The sequence below is a fragment of the Heterocephalus glaber genome, unplaced genomic scaffold, assembly GCF_053883595.1.
Source record: "Heterocephalus glaber isolate CG9 unplaced genomic scaffold, H.glaber_assembly_v1.0 deba00001461, whole genome shotgun sequence".
NCBI lineage: Eukaryota > Metazoa > Chordata > Mammalia > Rodentia > Bathyergidae > Heterocephalus > Heterocephalus glaber.
Genome location: NW_028258308.1, coordinates 27,592,642 through 27,609,059, shown reverse-complemented (window position 1 = coordinate 27,609,059; position 16,418 = coordinate 27,592,642). Strand labels below are relative to the sequence as shown.

At 30.9% G+C, this 16,418-nt stretch overlaps 1 protein-coding gene across 9 annotated transcripts in view; it reads right to left on the bottom strand.

Annotated features, from left to right (window-relative positions):
- Positions 1-16,418, bottom strand: part of Sgcz (sarcoglycan zeta) — a 994,036-nt gene that overhangs the window by 143,081 nt on the left and 834,537 nt on the right. The gene's annotated exons all lie outside the window — the stretch shown is intronic.

The following is a 16,418-nucleotide window of genomic DNA, read 5'->3' as shown; positions in this document are numbered from 1 at the left end:
AGCCTTAATTACTATTTTAGGTTGTGTGCCCTACAAATCAGAGCCTGAGATAGAAACTCACCAGCTAACATTTTATTAAGAAGTGCAATAAATCCCTGGGGAGATGAGATGCTACTTTGAATTCACAGAGGAAAATTGGCCTGTGTTTTTTCACATGATGAAAGTTAGAAAGTATATTAACATATATGCTTCTCACATTTTGGGTTTATTGAACTTTGGCGCTTATGCACGCTGATCTACTTGTATCACTCTCTAAGAGCTATTAGTCTGCAAATACTTTTGTAGCTTGGAGAAAGTAAGAACATTTTATATCTTCACTCATCACACATTGTTTTTCCATCTCTGAAAAATCTCTGCAGATTTAAGATCTTGTTATCAGTGTATCTCATGTTCTGTCCTCAATTGAGACATTAATCAGTTTCCATTCTGCATCCTATGCCTATCACACACATAAACACATACACTTGTGAATATTGTACAAACTAAACCAGTTCCACTCTTTCAACTACATTCTTATGTTCATACATTACACATTTTGGTTCTCTTCTTCCCCTCTTCCTCCACCCTCTTTTATTTTCCACCATCAGATTTATTTATCTTGTAAGACTTTATAAATTTAAATAGCATATACACAGATTTAAAATCAGATTAATAGGGCTAAGATTATATAAAACATTTAAGACAATTGTACTAATCAAGGTACACTTTTAGATACATTGTCCCCATTGGATTACAATACATTTTTTCTTTCTCTTTTTCCATTTTATCTTTCATTTCATACTTTATATATATTGAGTTTTTCATATAAGAGAAACCATGTGATATTTAAGCTTAGGTGTCTGAGTTACTTTACTTGACATTATGGTCTCAAGGTGCATCTATTTTCTACAAATGACTCAAATTTATCTTTTTTATTGCAGAGTAGTACTCCCATGTGTAGAAATACCACTTTTTAATCCATTTATCTGTTGATGGATATATAGCCTGTTTCCAAGATTTATCTATTATGAACTGGATGATTATAAACATGGTATGTGCATATCACTGGTATGAAGTCTTTAACTCTTTAGGTAGATATCAAGGAGAGAAATAGCTGGGTCAAATGGAATTTCTAGTTTTAGGTTTTTGAGGAATCTCCATAGTGATGGTATCAGTTAACAGTCTCAGCAACAATGGAGAGGGGTTCCTTTCTCCCAACAAACTCACTAGCTTCTATTATTGGTTGATTTCCTGATGGTAACCATTATTTCTGGAGTGAGATCACATTTCAGTGTTATTTTAGTTTGCATTTCTTGAATGACCATCAATGTTGAACATTTTTCTTGTATTTATTAGACATTTGTATTTTTTCATCTGAGAATTGTCTATTCATTTCAGATTTAATTTTAATTGAGTATTTTATTGATTAATTTTAATTGAGTATTAAATTTTGGGGTATTTGAGTATTTACATTTTTAAGTTTTGCTATTCTATGTCTATTCTCCTTCCATTTGTCTTTTAGGATTGCTTTTTCCAGTTTGTAAGAAATATTATTGGCATTCTGATTGGGACTGTATTAAATCTATATATATCAGGTTTGGAAATATGGTCATTTTGACTATATTGTGTTTGCATATCCAGGAACAGGTAATAACTTTCTGTTTTCTGACATTTTCTTCAATCTCCTATTTCAGAGTACTGTAGTTTTCATTATAGAGGTCTTTTACTTCTTTGGCTAGATCAATTCCTAAGTATTTTATTTTTCTTGATGCTATTGTGAAGGACGTTGTTTCCCTACACCTCTTGATGAGTTTGTTATTGGTGTACAGGAATACAATTGGTTTTTGAGTGTTGACTTTGTATCCTCTATGCCACTGAATTTGGATATTCATTCTTTTGGTGGAGCTTTGGGATCATTTATGTACAGGATAGTGTCATCACCAAATACTGATGATGTAACGTCTTCCTTCCATTCATACCCCTTTCAATTATTTCTCTAGTCTTGTTCTAGCTAATGATCGAAGAACTACATTAAACAAAAGTGGTGATAGTGGACATACTTGTCTTGTTCATGATTTTAAAGGGAAAGATTTCAGCTTCTCTCCATTTAGTATGATGTTGGCTGTTTGTTTGTCACAGATACATTTCATCAGATTGAGATAAAAACCTTCTAGTCCTATTTTCCTCAGTGTTTTTATCATGAATGGGTATTGGACTTTGTCCAATGCTTTTCCTGCATCTATTGAGATGATCATGTGATCTTTGACATTGCTTATGTTTATGTGGTGTATTACATTTATCGATTTGCATATGTTGGGTTACCCCTGAATCCCCTGAATGAATCCTATTTGGTCATGGTGTATGATCTTTTTGATGATTTGCCACATTCTGTTTGCCAATATCTTATTGAGGATTTTTGCATCTATGTTCATTAAATCAATTGGCCTGTCATTTTCTTTAATTGTCCATTTGTGTCAATTTAAAATATTATGTCTGTAAGCAGTTTGGTTTCTATTTATTAATTATGACAATTACTGCATTCTAATTCAGTTCTTATACAATTTACACTTCATATTAATATTGATATTATTGCAGGTAAGCCTTTTTTACTTTTTGGTTTCAACTTATCCAATCTGTAACTTGACCATGTCATTTTCTTCATTCGTCTTGTGTTTTAAACTAATGTCTTTGTTTAAGTTTTGTATGTTAATCTTTTTCATTCCAGAATGTATCTTGATGTCAATTTTTGATGAAATTCTTGTGTGCCACTTCTTCAATATTTTCACTGATACAATATTAATTATTCTGCTGAAAAGTTGTCTGTTTACTTCAGTTCTAAAATAATCCATGTTTTTTATTCTTTTATTTATTTTTAAAGGATTTTATATTGTGTGTTTCTGCTTTATGGCATGTCCAGTAATTTTAATTCTGTGCTGGGCATTGTGTATTCGGTTATGAAAGGTACCTTCAGATGATGAATTCCACTGGAAAAAAAGTTCATATTTCTATTAGGCAAATAGAGTGAGATTTTTATTTATTAATCCTCCAGTAGGTTGATGGCACCCAAGGCTGCATTTCAGTCTTAGTAAATCTCATATAGTCCTAATCAGTCCTTGGTCCTAGACCTCTTAAACCTTTTATTAAATGCTTAATCATCTCTTATGGCTCCACATATGTACCATCCCCTTCTTTCTGGTTGTGTCTGAGCTAAGCTTTAATCTTATAATCTACAAAATTGAAGATCTCCCCAATGCCTTAAGTGAAAGCAATCTGTTTTAAATGAGTCTTCTTTCTGTATTGGAACTTTGTATTTTAAATTCCAAGAAAATACTGCTATTTTTATGATGCATTGTTAAACCACTTGATAAAAAAGGAATTCACTACTCTGATCTCCAGTTACACTTCTAGTAAGCAAACATACACAGAATATATTTAAAGTTAGATGGTAAATTTAGCTGTGTCAGAGCTTTCTTTCTCACAAAGCTGTAACTGTTTCACAACCCTTACCCACCGCTTATTGTGTGTTGAAGAGTATTCCAAGGGTGAACCTTAGTTCAATTAACAGCAGCACTGTATACCTGACAACATCACAGCTTGACATTACAGAATCTTATTTCTTGAATTACCATGATTATTGTTCTGTACTATGAAAATTATTTGATTATTTCATTTTAATGAGTGCTAATATGATATCACATTTAACTTATTGTACATTATTTTCTAAGTTTTGCTTTTAGTATTAAATTAGTCACTCTATTCTTAGGTTGAATTTCCAAAATTAAATCTGTTATGTGGCAGTTTTTGAACACTTTTAGAGCTGTTAGGATAGACATAAAATTGATCCTAGAAAGATTAAAGCAATTAATGCTTCCATTAGTATTTTGTAGTATTTGCATCATCATGATAGCAAAGCTATCATTAAAAATTTCATTTGAAAAGAAAAAAAAAGATTATATTTTAATATCCATTTTTTTGATTACTTGTGTGTATACATTTTTCTTATGTGTGAATTAGCCGTGATTTCCCTATAAACATTTGAATTTCTCTAATGGAGTATTTATGCCTTCTTATACATATATAAGAAATTGTTACATAGAATTACATCATTTTTAGGCAAAAACTTTAATTTTTAAAAAAATCATACAGTTTTTGTTCTTATAAATTATTCCCACATTTTCCAAAGGCCTTACTTTTTATATAAAATTTAATTTATTTCAGTATATCTGCAGTCATATAATAAAAATATTTAAACAGAACTTAGGCAAAAAGGTGGATATTGAGTCCTTTCCATTCATTTTGTGGCATTAGATGGAAGGCTATTTAACACCTAGGAGAATGTGCCTCTATCTGACTTTGACATTCAGTAATAAGTAAGAGTTTAGACTCTGTTAAAATACATATTAAATTATAGATTTGTGCCCAGTTAAATAACTAGTTCCAAAAGTCAGCATTTATTGCCCTGTAAGATATTAATGAATCTAGTCTGTAACTCAGCAAACTTACTTGAAAATGTCTTTCCTGGAACACTATTAACAACCTATTCTAGAAAATGCTTTTTGAACCACTATTGGCATTAAAATGATTACAATTCTAATGAAATAATAATTCTTTGACATGTTCACTTTGTATTTCTATGAAGTCATTTTCAGTTTTAAAAATATGTATTTTGGAGAGTTTTTCAAGTTCCATCAATATCCTAAATAGGATTCAGTTGCCAGAGCCTGTTAAGCTACATTGACAGAGAAGTCTGGCTCACTGTGTACTCAACTACAAACAGGGCTCATAGTTTTTGAAGTTATTCTCAAGTAACATGAGAAATTTGTTTTTGCTGAGTTCTTATTTGTAGTGATTGAGAGTCTAGTTAATTATCTTAGCATTATTGGGACCTTTTAGGGAATGATGGAATTGATTTCCTTTCAGTGTGCAATAACCAAAAATCTGGTTTGTTAATTTTTGTTTATATTTTTCTGCTCTTTGTGAGAAAAAATATTTATGCTCTTTGAAATGGAGAATGTAAGATAATTTTATGAGTTTCTCTAAATCTATTCACTGCTGATGATGAGTTTGTAGAACTGAAGATGAACAATTTCTGTTGGTAAATATTTCAGAAGTCCTTTATATCTCCTTATGTGAGTTTTGGATATTGATTTTTTAATTTCAGGAATATATTATTGAAAGTGATTATATATCACTGAAAGTAACTCTGTATTAGTTGTTTAATTTTATTGTGGTAAAATACATATAATTTACTTTTTAAAAGTGCACAATTAAGTGTACCAATATTTTGAACATTTGTTTTATATTTAGGAGTGAATTTCTACATTATATGCTACTTCTTTTCAGATTTCCAAGCATTGCCCAACTATTTTCCTCAGAAGCTGTTTTATTTTTATTTCTACTGACAATTTATTATGAATGCTCTAATTCACCTACATCTTCACCAGCACTTGTAATTTTGTATTTATTATTATAAACATTTTAACATGAAAGATGCTGTCTAATTGTAATTTAATTTCTGTTTGCCTGATGGGTAATAATGTTTAACAGCTTTTTACGTACTTGATATCAATTTCTTTGTCTTTCAGGAAAAATGACTCCTCAAACTCTCCGCACATTTTTAAATTGAGGGTTTTTTGTTGTTACTTATAGGTTTTAAAAATATATTCTGGACATTTGAGCCTTATCAGAATCCAGATTTCTAAATGTTTTATCTGATTGTGTGGTCTTTTTTTTTCCTTTTCTGGTCTCTTCACACTGTTTTTTGGTATACATTTCCTCTTTTCTAAGTTTTGAGGAAATCAAATTCACCTGTGATATCCTTGAGTTGCTTATAATAATGATGTAATATCTATAAAAAACTTTACCAATTCATAGCTCAAATATTGTAATAGTTCTGTTTTTCTTTAATATTAGAAACTTTAAAACTACATTTATAGATAACAATTATTTTAAAATATTATGTGTCATTTTTAAGGGTATTACCATTGCTATTTTTTCAGCAGTTAGACATGACACAAATATTTAAAAGAGTGTATTAATATATAAAATTTAAATATCTTTAATAGAGAATAAAATTCCTGGAGTAATAAAAGCATACTAATTTACCAAAGATACACTGACCTGATTGATTTTTCAGAAATGATCCAAAAAAATGTAACAAAAATATCCTTTTAAGTCTAAACAGTCTGAAGAAAGACAATTTAAATCAGAAGAATATGTGAAAAAAGTATTTTAACTATGTATGCCTAATGGAAAAGAGTAAAAACTTCCTGGGAAAAGAAGTGTGATATGGATATAGATATGCATGAATAAAAAAATTTTACATAGACGTAATGCCAGAAAAAGTGAGTGCCAACTTTTTGTATTTTCTTCTGTGTATTCAAGGAAAGTAAGATTCCAGGAAAACAGATTTCAATTTTCACAAACTGGCAAATCTTTAAAAATAATAACATTCGTAGAATCAAAATTAAATTTCTCATGTTTATCTACATGTAACCATGAATTGAATTTCACAGTACGTAAAATCTTCATTGGAATTTTAACTCCAATGCAACATGCTAATTTTGATTTAAAAATGATAATACTCCAAATGATATAAAGAATGGCTCTCTCTCTCTCTCTCTCTCTCTCTCTCTATATATATATATATATATTTCTCCAGCTCATTTATACATGTACTTATATATATTTATATATTTATATATTTTAAATATTTCTCCAGCTCATTTGAAAAATTTAAACTATAAAAGCAAGATGAATAAAGTCAATGAACTGCCAAAGTTTATGGAACTATGAAAGTAAATTGATATGATAGAGAATTTATTGATCTTAGAGGTAAAAAGTATTTCTAACAGAACAGTAATTATTTTCCAACTTTCTACATAACTCTGTACTCCTTTGAGAGAATTACAAGTGTGTATTGAGTAACTAATTAAACCAGATCATTAAACTACTCTTCCGTTTTATCACTGGCCTACTTTAGTATAGATCACCAAAACAAGCACTAATACGATGAGGTCTCACAATCAATTTTATATCAACAATTGGATTTCCTTCACCTTGTCCAATGCCTCTCTCTACAATCTTATATAATAGTATAAAGTTGACAGTATGACATGAGGCTCTTTTTTTCCTCAAGTTTAAGAACAAGAAACCAAAACATAACATATTTCATATCAAGTTATTTTTGAAGTGCTTTAATCCTATAATATATTCTTCCTATTTAATATAAACTTCTGATATTTATATTGAATTTTGATGTTGAGCTTTGGAACTTCATAGCTTTTCATTTTATTTTTCTACATTCTGAAAAGTAGTTTGGCTCAGAATAGTGGATGCTGGTGAGGAATTTTCCCAGATGAATTTAGGTACACTCAGGTAGTGTCTAATAACATTTCAGCCAATGAGAGTTTCATCTAATAACATGATATCATCTAGTGATATTTTAGTTGTGGAAGTACAGTCTAAGATGTTCAGAAAATGACACAATTGCTGACAACACATTTCATGAATATGCCCTCATATTGCTAAGCAGTTCATGACTGTATTATAAAATAGAAGAATGAATGCACACTGTTATCCATGATGAGAAACATCTGCATTAACTTTCAGTAGGCCTGCTGTGACCCTCCTTCTTTAGGGCTATAATTGTTTCCTAGTATTTGTTTTGTACTTTTTAATGAGATAATCAGTCATCCCTGGCCACAAAAGAAAACTCAGAGGAGTCTCAGGAAAACAAAGATTATTATACTCACAGTTCCTAGAGACTTTAGGTAGAGTATCCCTTGCAGAGCCACAGGGGAAAGACATCAAAGTGATCAAGAAACAGAGACCATTCTTTGAATGGTTTTAATTTCTGTGTGTGTGTGTGTGTGTTTGATAATAAAGTTATTTTTAAATTAAAAAAAAACAGAGACAGGATCAAAAGAAAAGCATTAGACCTCTGATTTAATAGAGTTTCTGTGGAAAAGGCAGGGAAGTGTGAACAAAATCTTCTCTGTCCCTTTGCCTCTCAGTTCTAAGGAAAACCCTGAAAATATATCTTTTCAAAATATGACCATTCTCATGAACCATAGCATAAAATCTGAAACACATGCTTAAGTTGGACTTAAATAATTTTAGGGCCTGCTCTTTGAAAGTTAAAAAAATAAAAAGATAGCTCCTCCCCAAAACAAAATGTTTGAAAAATCACATAGATAACAAGGAAATTGTATGGAGAGTATCTAAACATATCTAAAAACCACATAAGAAAGTAAAACCCCATTTAAATAAGTGAGGAAAATATTCATTCCAAAACACCCATAATCTACAAATATATACAAATAGTTCCTATGGATATGAAATTACCATTAGACATCTGGGAAATGCAAATTAAACTACAATGAGCTGCCCTTTAAAATGCCAATGATAATAATAGTAAACCCAGAAATATGAAGAGGTAACAAAAATATGTAGCAACTAGAAGTCTCATGTTTTTCTTGTAGAAGTACAAAATGGCACAATTTGAAAAATTTTGACAATGTCTTAAAAATTAAACACTTCTGTTGGGGACCACCATATTGATTATGCCCAAGGGAGGCAGTCCAGGTTGTAAGTTAGTCCCCTAATTAGCTTGTTTATAGAAATGAGTGTGCCTGAAACCTATGGGCCGAGGTCAGAGTGACTGACACCCAAATTCTGTTCCCCAAATTAAAATCTTCTTTACTAAAAAGACAAGGTTAATTATTAATCACAATGTATGTTTTGTCTGTTCAGATCCTAGTTCAAAATTTGTCTTTTCTTTTACAAGGCTTGCCTGCATCAGTAATGTGTCCATAGGGAACTACACAACATCTCCAATAGTACCTTTACCTACATCTAACTATGAGGTCACCAATAAATATTGACAGCTCTGGGTGTTTAGGGCCTTAGCTTGTTCAAGCCTCTGACTGCTCAAGCACTGGTCTTCCTGGCTGCCTGTATCTGTCTCTTTAACTCTGTCTCTATGTCTTCTCATCTTGTATCATAGCACTGAGCAGAAGATTAGGATCTGCAGCACGGATGAGGAGCTCTGATACATTTCCTATGGACCCAGCAATCCACTTCCTGCACATTTACTCAAATGTAATGTGAATATCATGCAAATATCTATCCATGAATATTTGTGGAATCATTATAACTATCAAAAATGCAAATAAAAGTCCTACAATAGGTGAATCAATCAGGAAACTAAACTCCATCTATGCAGTAGAAAAATGCATCACAAAACTGATAAATGCAACAAATGAATGAAAGCTAAAATGCACTCTGCTGATTGAAAGTAGCCAGTCTCAAAACACTTTTATGGTATTCTAGACATAATGTGTCATTTGTAATGTAAAGAAGTAATGATATGTGTGCCAATAAGTATAATTTACAACCATGAATGTTCATGTTTCCTTTTTAAATCATTTCTAAATTGTTTTAGCATACTAGAGAATTTCAAAATAGTGGGTAAGAATCTGCATTCCTCTTTTCTTGTTATCAGGAAGTAAGAAGTGTCAAATTTCATTTTTAAACTGTTTAAACAGAGGTTAAAAAACAATTTTAGTTACAGGACAGCAGAAAGCATAGAATTTGTGACATTAAAAATAGAAACTAATAATTTAACTCCACACTTATTTAAGTTTTGTGCCTAAGGCTCTTTCCAAATGACAGTGTAAGGAACTGGGAGAAAAACAAGAGGAGTAATCACATTGAAAAGGAGAACAATTTGATGTGTTTAAATATCTACAAATTACCTATAAAGGAAAACTCATTAGAATTACAGTAGACTTCTCAACACAAACCTAAATGCAAGGAGAGCTTGGAATGAAGTGTTTCAAGCCCTAAAAGAAAACAGCTTCTAACATAAACTCATATATTCTGAAAATTTATCTTTCAAAATGATGGAGAAATGAGATATTTCTTTGGTAAAGAACCTGAAGAAATTTATCTTTCAAAATGATGGAGAAATAAGATATTTCCTTGATAAAGTTCCTAAAGAAATTAATGCCCACCCAATCAACACTCCAAAAAATTCCCAAGGATAACATAGAAAGACCCTATAAACTAACAATGCCAAAAGTCTTACTAAATGAGTACATCAGGCAGCATAAGCAGTTAGGTAGAAAAGAAAGAAATTAAAGCAGCAATAGGAAAATAATACCATGATGGGAATAAGTCAATACTTATCAATAGTAATTATCAATGTAGATAGAGGCAATTCACCAATCAAAAGACACAACACAATGAACCAAAAAAGAAAGGTCAATTTTTTTTCTGTATGCCAGAAACACATTTAAGATAAAAATAAATTTATGAGTAATAATCAAAGAATGGAAAACAATATTTCTTGCAACAGGAAACTGAAATCAGGGATAGTTATTCTATTTTTAGATAAAGTGGACTTCAAGTCAAAATTAAGCAAAAGTTGTAAAGAGGTGATATTGGTTTACAGAACTGTTCTATAGGAAGATCTAACAATTATAAACATATATGCACCAAACTGTAGTGCACACATCATAAAAAACACACACTAATAGACATAATAGATGAGATAACATCAATACAACAATTATAGGGAAGTTCAATATCCCCATGACAAATGGACAAGTCAATTAAACAAAAAAATCAAGAAAGAAATATTTTAAACTTTAAGCAAATCTTTGAACAAATACTTACTAGATATATACAGGTGTTCAACACAACAACAGAATACACATTCTTTCCAGCAGCTTTCTTTACCCCAAAGCAGACTACAACTAAGTAATAAAGCATGCATAAATAATGCAAAAGAACTAAAATTTTATCATCCATATTATCAGAACAGAGTACAATGAAACAAGAAATCAATACCAGAAGAAATTACAGAAGCTATGTACATTTATGAAAATTAAATTTGATACTCTTGAGTAATAGATGGGTCACAGAAGAAATTAAAGAATGAAATCCTTCCTAGAATTAAATGATAATGTCAGCAGAATATATCAGAACTTATAGGACAGAAGGAAAATAATTCTACAAGGGAAGATTGTAGTGACGAACATCCACATCAGAAAAACAGAATGACCTCAAATAAATAGCATAATGATGCACAAGGTCCTAAAAAAAAAAAAATCCAAATCTAAAGCTTGTATAAGAAAAAAATATATAAATATCAATGAAATGGAGATGAAAAATATAAAAAGAATAAATAAATTGAAAAGCTGGTTCTTTATAAGACTAAGCAAAATACTTACCCACTCTTACCCAAAACAGGAAGACAAAAAGCAATTTTATTAAAAATTAAAAATGTGAAATCATAATGGACAACACAAAAATCTAGAAAATTTTCATTTAGCACTTCATGAAACTATATGCTAAAAATTGTAGAACTCAGAAGAAATTGACATAACTAGAAAGAAGCATATGAATTACCAAAACTGAACCAAGAATACATAAAAATCTTGAAAAAGTCCAATAACAGGCAATGAAATTGAAGTGATAAAAATCTACCACATAAGAAAAACCCTGGACCTGATAGGGTCCCAGCTGAGTTCTATAAGAACTTCAAGGAAACTCTAATACCAATGTGACTCATATGCTTTAATGAAATCAAAAGGGAAGGAATAATTCAAAGACCATTCTTGGAAATTAATGTAATCCTGATCCATAATCCAAAGATCCAAACAAATAAAGAAAAATAACAAAACTACAAGCCAATCTATCTAATAAAGAAAATACAAAAATCCTTAGTAAGATAGTGGCAAACAGAATGAAACAAATCATCAAGAAAATCATAAACCACATGAAACAGGCTTCACCACATGGTTGCAAGGATAGTTTCACCAATGCAAAACACTAAATACAATTCATCACATAAAAAAGTGAGAATAAAAATCACATGATCATTTCAATGGACACAGAAAAAAGCTTTGTCAAAATATGACATCTATTCATGATTAAAACCCTGTAAACAACAGGTATAAAATGACCTTATCTCAACCTAACAAAAGCCATTTATGATCAACCGATTTCAAACATTATATTAAATGGGGAAAAACTAAAAACTTTCTCTCTAAAACCATTAACAAGAGATGGATGCTCATTTTCACCACTCCTGTTCAAAGTAATCCTTGAAACATTTGCCTATGCAATCAGACAAGAGAAAGAAAGAAAAAGGATATGTATAAAAAAAGATAAAAACAAAGTATCATTATTTGCAGATGGCATGATCCTTTAACCAGAAGACCCAAAAATCTCAACCAAAAGACTCCTAGACTCAATAATCAAATTCGGCAATATAGTAAAATACAAAATAAATACATAAAAATCAATAGCATTCCTTTATATTAATAATAAACTCAATGAAAAAGAAATTAGGAAGCAATGCCTTACACAGTAGCATAAAAAATTAAACACTGAGGAATTAACCTAATCAAGGAAATGAAAGATTTCTTTAATGAAAAGTACACCTCCCTGACATCATTAATTGGAGTTATCCCCTGTTGCTGGATAGGCACAAACAATATAATCAAAAGAGCTATATGTCCAAAACTAGTATACTGAAATAATGCAGTCTGAGTCAAAATATCAACAGCATTTCTCACAGATCTAGAGAACAGAATACTAAAATACATATGGGATAAGAAAATAGCTGGCATAGTAAAAGAAATCTTGGGTAACAAAAGTGAAGCAGGTGTCATCACAATCCCAGATTTGAAATTATACTATAAAGTTATGATGATTAAAATAGCATGTTTCTGGGAGAAAAAGGATGGATAGTAGGCTCATACAGCCATTTTATGATTGATAAAGATGCCAAAAACATACACTCAAGGAAAGATAGCCTCTTTAATAAATGATGCTGGGAAAATTGGATATCCATACATAGAAGATTGAGTCTAGGTCTATGTATCTCACAATTTACAAAACTAAAATCCAAATGAATCAAAGATCTAAATGTTGAAACAGAACTTCCACAGCTCCTGGAAAATTAAATAGGGCTGAATCTTTAAGAAATAGGTATAGGCAAGTGCTTTTTTAACAGAATCTCAATGACAAGAAATAATACTGAGGAACAAAAAATGGAACATCTGATTAAAAAGCTTTAGAACAGCAAAGGAAACAGCCAACAGAGTGAAGAGACAGCCTCAGAATGGGGAAAAAAATGCCAGCTATTTCTATAACAGAGCACTAACTTCAAACAAAAAGAATAAAAAAATAGACTTCCCAAAGTAAAACACCTAATATAAAAAGAGGCAACTGAAATGAGTAGACACTTGTCAGAAGAAGTACAAATGGCCAATACATATATTAAAAATGTTTAACATAACTGACTATTAGAGAAATGCTAATTAAAACTACATTGAGTTACCCCCTTACCCAAGAAATCTAATAATAATAATAATAATAATAATAATAATAATAAATGGCGAGGGCTGGGTATTTAGCTCAGTGGTTCTGCCACCTGGCTTGCAAGCGCAAGGTCCTGAGTTTGATACCCAGTACCAAATAAATAAATAAATAAAAATAAAAATAAAATAGTGAGATGTGAACAATGAACTCTTCTTCTTTGTTGGTGGAAATGTAAAGTAATACAGCCACTATGAAAATCAGTGTGAGAATTTTTCAAAAAACTAAACTTAGCAATTCCCTTTGACAAAGTATCCTTCTTCTAGGTGTCTTCTCAAAAGAGATTAAATCAGGGAATTAAATAAATCAGGATATTACAGAGCTACATTCTTACCCATATTTGTGGCAGCATAATTTATAATAGATCTTCTAAACAGTATATATGTCCATAAACAGATGAATGGAGTAGGAAAATGTGGTACTTATGCTTAATGGAATACTGCTCTGCCATAAAGAATGATAAAATTGAGTCATTTGTAGGTAAGTGAATGCAACTTCAGAACATAATGTTAAGTGTGGGAAGTCAGACACCATAATTAAAAACATACGTGTTTTGAACAGAATGAAGCATAACACATCAGTGAAACAATGCTCTTCATGGTTGTCAGTGGAAATAATGGATAGTCACTTATATTAAGTAGCAAAATATCAATCAATACAATATGTACATTCTGAAAGTAAAAGAGCATGGTTTATGCTCCTATCATGACTGACTCATTTTTAATAAATCCATCAATATTACAGGCTATACCTATTTTGACCTCTAGGGCAATAAATAGTAGTATGATATATCTTTATAGATTTAATAGAAATTATTCACTTAGCTTGTAAATATTTATTTTTGCCTAGAATAAATAAAAACACTTATAAGAAAGTAAAACCCTTATTTGTACTCCAAGTTTTATTATCTTTCTAATTTATTCTTAGTATTTTTCTGAAAAAGTATAATAAATATTATTATTCATATAACCTGCTATATTTTAATAATGATTTTATATATGTAAAAATCATGAATCATAAGATTTCCTAACAGAAAGGTAACATTTTGATTTTCAGACAAAAATAGTAAGAGATATTTCTATACCAAAAAAGCTATTATACATATAGTAATATAATATTAATACAAATATACACACTAAGACATATAATTCAAAGCATAACATATCTATTTTGTTTTGTGATTTTTTGGGTTTTTTTTTTTTTTGGTACCGAGGATCAAACTCGGGTCCTTGCGCTTGTGAGGCAGGCGGCAGAACCACTGAGCTAAATCCCCAGCCCTCATAGCACGTCTATTTCACTTTAATTATAAATAATTTTAATTATGTTATACAATTAGTTCTTGAAATAGAAAATAAAAAAGAATGATGTTTCAAATGTGTGTTGATTTATGTGAAATAACAAATGACACTTTAGAGATGATAGAATATGACAATTACAAAACCACTGTTATCTCCCTTGCAGGAAGTGGCCTCCATTTCCTCTGTGGGAAACTCTTCTATCATACTCTGCCTTTCTCATTGAGGAGATGTACTGTTGCCAGTGTCCTCTCTGACATCTGATTCTTTTACCAGTCTACTTTCCCATCTCCTGGATCCATCACTAATCTTGGCTCCTTGTTAGAACAATCTCTCACCTAGTCTCGGTTCAGGAGGTCCCTCTTAAATCATTGTGGGTGTGGACCTGGACCCTTATAGGATCATTCCAGTAAACTCTCAATGAGTTATAGGTATTTTTCTGTAGCCATATATCCTATAATTTAAAAAGTTGTAAACATTTCCCTGGTAATTAATACCTTCAATATACAGCTACAGGCAGTAATCTATATCAGATGGCTGTCCTATGAAATTTCACTTAAGGATCCATTCTGTCTGTGACACATGGGAGTGAATATATTATCACTAAGTTATTGAATGTGTTATTTTAGTATCTATTAGCTAAAGTAATGATTTTCAAATGGTTGATCAACGTATTACAGGGTCATGAAATGAATTTTGGAGATTGAAGCGGTTATAAATACATACATCTATCTATATGTATATAAGTGATATATGTACATAAATGGATTAGAACAAAAGTAGAACAGGATAGCCTTTGTTAGAATATATTAAATATATTTTAGAATGAATCACATACTACAATCTAAAATGTGTTTCTTACTGTAGTCTATACTCAACAAAGATTGAAGACCTCTGAGCTAATGTATGTGCACTAATATATTTTCTCAAAAGTTTGTGCTGTTTTAGTAAATCCATCTCTTCATCCTGACTAATAGAGCAATAGTTGGGCCACCTTAGTGTGGCTGTGTGAGGGATAATTTCTTACAGTTTTTTCAGTTTCTTTCAGTTCCATTATGAGAATGACATTTATGCCTCATAAAATCCTTTATTGTGAAGAGTACCATTCAATATTATGCAGGTTGATTTTTAAAACCCAAACCAAGAAAAATTCTTAAGGAGCTTTGTACTTATTTAAAATAAACTCCACAGCACAGATTTCAAGAAAAGTATTTCAGAGTCAATCCACAGGGTTTCCCAGCATGTGACAGATGAAAAAAATTCTAATCCAATTTCCTTCACCTGCTTTCTGATAAGACACGACTCATTCTATTTGCTGATGTAGGAATTTCACAACATGTGAGAACATGCACAGTTATCAAAGTGTGACAGATCTGAGTTTGCATCCATGCCACACAGATCTTTTCTTGTGATTCTTGGGTGTGTTAAAGAACTCATTCAAGCCATATTTTTTGCTCATCTGTAAAATGAGCATACTCCTGTCTACTTTGTATGTGGTGCCATGATAATTACATGAACATGCATGTTAAGCCTTTCATATAGCAGTTTGTATATGACAACTACTTAATACAGTGATTTTGGAAAAGATGGCTATGTTTGTGTTTACATGGGAAAGATGGCCAGAGTCATGTTTGTCACTCCATACAGAATTTGCGAACAAAAACAAAACTTTGCCTAATGCTCCTATTTGCAAACCAAATTGCTTATAAACAAAACAAAAACATTCACATACGAAGTACCACTGTAATTAGT